General features: G+C 29.4%; 1 long non-coding RNA gene across 1 annotated transcript; it reads left to right on the top strand.

Annotated features, from left to right (window-relative positions):
* The first annotated feature begins 576 nt into the window (after positions 1-576).
* Positions 577-1,752, top strand: LOC125492670 (uncharacterized). The gene is made up of 2 exons (XR_007269323.2): positions 577-1,470; positions 1,554-1,752. It is a non-coding gene; the product is annotated as an uncharacterized LOC125492670 (long non-coding RNA).
* The last annotated feature ends 2,801 nt before the right edge of the window (positions 1,753-4,553 follow it).

Raw genomic sequence — 4,553 nt, 5'->3', positions numbered from 1 at the left:
CTGAATAAAATTGAACTAAACTAAAATTAACTGAATTGAACGGAGAGAAAGTGAATTGGAGAGAAAAACTAAACTAACAGAATTGAAATTAATAGAATTGAACTGAAATTAACAGACCAGAACTGAAATTAAGTCCAAAAAACAGGGCTTAATTTAGAATAATTCTGAGTCAATCTTTTAAAATTTAAAATTAGTTTAAACAACTAGATTCTTCGTAATTATATTTACTATGATAATATAAAATTCTCACTCTATCTATAAAAGCACAAATAGTAGCTATAATTGGGTGACACATATAAAATATGTGAATTAAAAAAGTTAATGAAGGAGCTAAATGATACTTCCTCCGTCCCAAATATAGTTCCCATTTCATTTTGCACGGTCTCCAAAACATACATTTGAGATACGATATCTTTAATTTCTTATTAGTAAAAAATATAAAAAGTTGATATTACGAATTTATTCATTGAGACGAATCTAACAAGACCCCTTATGAATATGTGTTTTTGTATATATTAGTAAGAATATTTAGTCAAAATTTTTAAAATTTGACTCCCAAAATAGAAATGAGAACGATATTTTGGGACGGAAGGAGTATGAATTAGAAGAATATTAGTTATGTGATGCACCAATAAAGTGACAAGTAATAACGCCATCGTATATATTTAAGTTGAGATCTATGAGAAACTCACGTAAGTTATCCTACATTATTGAAGATGAAAATAAATGAGAGAAATAAACTACTCCGTTTCATATTAATAGTTACACTTTATCTTTTGGCACTATTCACAAATTTCCCTTTGACTATCATTTGTGAGTTATGGTTAAGAGAAAATATAGTCATGTGTGGTCTTGTTTGATTCGTCTTGATATGTAGTTTTAGAATATCGACTTTTTATATTTTTTACAAATACAAAGTTAAAGATATAAAGGCTCAAAGTAGTGCATCAACATACGTGAAAAGTGTAAGTGTAACTATTAATATGAAACGGAGGTATACTTTATAGGTTGATGGGTTGCTGATTTTCTGGCTCACTGAATTTTGAATAAAACAATCTTTTTCGATACCCAAAGTTCCTTCACCAAATTTATGGCACAAATACATTAGACAATTGGTATCAAACCCTAGGTTAGGACTACAGGTCAAATCATGTGTAGCTCACATTTGAGGAATGTTGAGATATGTAAGGAAAATACTCTAATATAACAAGAAGCTTTACTTAAACGACAAAAAGATATTAGGAATGGAGTATCTTCTCAGTGTAATAGTAGAAAGAATCTCCGGAAGACATGCTCAATTGATTATAATCACGTGATTTGGTGTAAAAGCCAATGAAATTAAATTAATTTAACTGATTAGCTACTTTGTTGATCTTACTAGTAAAGTCCAGTGACAGAGGATCTACGTGCTTATAGAATAGTGCCAAGTCAAAGTTCTTTTTAATGATCGTCCCAAGTCCTCAAGTCAAGGTTGGTAACCTGTACGTTAATCTTGCTTCGTGATTTTACTTCAAAAGAAATATATTTGATTCGACGGAAAATATTTGTTTCAGGTGTAATTTGCTCATCTACCTTTGATATTGTTTGGTTTTCATAAAGGATGTATTATTATAGTTTTGATAGTAGAACATAGTATTTCTAATGGTAGAATGACTTTGAGTATTTAGGACGTGTTTTTTTTTTGTCTAGGCTCCGTTTAATAAAACTTATTACAGCTGGTTGGTAATATATTTATAATTAGCTTTGATTTCACCTTATATTTGCATATGATTAGACTTAATCACTCTAGATTAAACTTGATCAACCTTAAAACTTATATTTTCAAGGTAAAAAGAATAGCTCAAAGTATACAATATTACTTGTATTTGTATACATCTAAAATAGGATCTCCTATACTTCTTTCGTTTTTTAATACATACTACATAGAGAAAGTGAGGGGTTTTTAAGAAAGGTAGAGAGATAAAGTAGGAGATCATTGATCACCACTTTTTGAATAAAAAAACATTTTTTAAGAAAAGTATGGGTATTTTAAAGGAGAAACTGGAGGAGCACCTGTTTTTTAATAGTATTTTAAGATTTTTATAGTGAAAAATGATCCATTTATAATATATGGTACGGTATCTATTAAGACATTTCTATTTAAGAAAAATGTAGTATTTATAAAAAAAACGGAGGAATAAATATAGTAGAAGTTTGTTTGCAAGGTAAGTCCTGACTTATTAAGGACTAGCCTTCATATGCACGCGATGCGTGCGTTAATTTCAAAATTTGTTATTCTATTAGATACTCCATTCGTACTTTATTTATGATTAAACTTAAATGTGAAAAGTTCAACACTTAGATGAATTTAGATATATTAATTCGCTAATGTAAAAAAATAAAAAGGTTGTGAGTGATTGTTAACATTAATTTTTTGTGAATGAATAGTGAACAGAAAGAACAAAAATAATGAGTTTGTTTAACTGAATTAAAGAGTATCAAAGGTAGTGCATGTTCAGACTTTTCATGTGCACGTTATGTATGCCATCTTTTTTTATAAGGTATAAATATTTTGTCCATTTAATTTTTGATTGAAGTATTTGATGCATATACCATTTTAAACTTGTTTTAAATGGCAAGTTGGAATGAGAATTTTTAAATGATTTGCTTTTGTAATTTTTTTCATTCCATTAATTAGATCATTAAGGGTATTTTAGTCACTTCAAAAGAGGACACCACACCTCCTCCCTTGGCTTATATAATAGAGATAATGTAGTAAAATCAGAGGTACGGGCTTAAGCGGATCCATCATATGACGGGTATGTATTTTCACATTAGATGGGCCCAAGACAATTGAGCCCAAACAAAAAGCAACCGATCCAGTCCATTAGGTGTAACTATCGTTTGTCATTGCAACAAAAACAAGATGACCTCCATCTCAATGCATTTCGAAAAGCATCTTGTATCATACTCTCTCTGTCCCATAATATAGTGCCTATTTCATTTTTGTTGGGTCAAACTTTAAAATCTTTAACCAAATATTCTCATTTGTATGTATAAAAAAACAAATTCATGTGAGATCTTGTTAGATTAGTCTCAATGTATAGTTTTATAATATCAACTTTTTATATTTTTTATTAATACGAAATTGAAGATATTAAAGGTCAAAGTTACGTCTTGGAGACTATGTAAAAAAGAAACAAGCACTATGTTACGAGACGGAGGGAGTAGTACATACTTCTTCTGTTTTATAATAAGTAAAACATAGAGATTGGCCACAAAATTTAATCAATATCACTTTCAAAGAGAATATTTATAGTACACCTGGGTGTACCATGCTCATGGTACACCCAAGACTATTTTCTCCAAATGAGCAAAATGAGCGAATGAGCAAATGAGCGAATGAGCAAATGAGCAAATGTGCAAACATTTCTACTCATTTAAGAAAATGAGCAAACACTTTTATTACAAAAGGAGCAAAATGAGCAAATGAGTAAATGAGCAAAATGCCCATATGAGCAAATTTGGTGTCAAATGAGCACCCGAAGTTCTAATTTATTACGAAAATACCCCTGGGTGTAACATGCTCATGGTACACCCGGGTGTACCATGAGTGAACTCCCTTTCAAAAGTCAAAAAGTTATAAAATACCCTTTTCATTATCAAAAGGAAAAGAGAGAAAAGCAAACCACACAAGTTTGTGATAGGTATTGTTATCATTTTGTCACTTTTTTTTTCCATTTAAGATATGTTTCACTTATTTTGAAACGTTCTAAAATAGTAAGTGTTTCACTTATTATGAAACGGAGGAAGTAAGTAGTTAGAAAATTTGTTTTATTTTATTCTTACAATAATGAATTTATGAGTTGAAAATTGTGTTTCATTTGACCACGTCACTATCATAACTTAAAGAGCTAGTAATATTATTGCAAAATTATAGAATTTGGAAACATCTATTATATTTTTTACAAAAAAAAAAAAGTTCAATGTTGGCACTCTTTTAAATTAAGTTTGGCTCAATATTGAAGGTTTTCAACATATGTTCTCTATTATCTAAAAAAGAAGAAAAATTATTTATTTAGAGATAATTGCACCATTTCATGTTTGACATGCATGATTTCAAACATTAATATTTTCAATTATCAATCAGTAAAAACCGTAAAAGGTTGATATTAAAAAATATATATTGACACAAATCTAATAAGCTAAGATTGTCATATGATTACATTTTTCTTAACTTATAAATCACAAAAGACAATGAAAGTGTAAGATATTAATAGTAAACACTATATAAATGGTGTAACTATACAAACAGAAGAAGTATATTTCTAGCTACACTTGTTTCTTCAGCTTTCTTCACACTTTTCTTTGACGATTGTCCTAAAAAAATTTTATTGCGCACAAAACAATATAAATTTCTTCATTTTGTCTACTGTCCAGTATATGAAGTCAATTTCTAGTGTTGGCAAAATATTACCCAACCAGTCAACCCGATCCGAACCCAACCCATTAATAATGGGTTGGGTCAAAAATTTGAACCTGTTTAATTAAAAGGGTTGGGTCAGGTTGAAAAT

Source organism: Beta vulgaris, chromosome 8, assembly GCF_026745355.1.
Source record: "Beta vulgaris subsp. vulgaris cultivar EL10 chromosome 8, EL10.2, whole genome shotgun sequence".
Classification (NCBI taxonomy): Eukaryota; Viridiplantae; Streptophyta; class Magnoliopsida; order Caryophyllales; family Amaranthaceae; genus Beta; species Beta vulgaris.
Note: the sequence above shows the minus strand (reverse complement) of the source record. Positions and strands in the feature narration are given on the sequence as shown.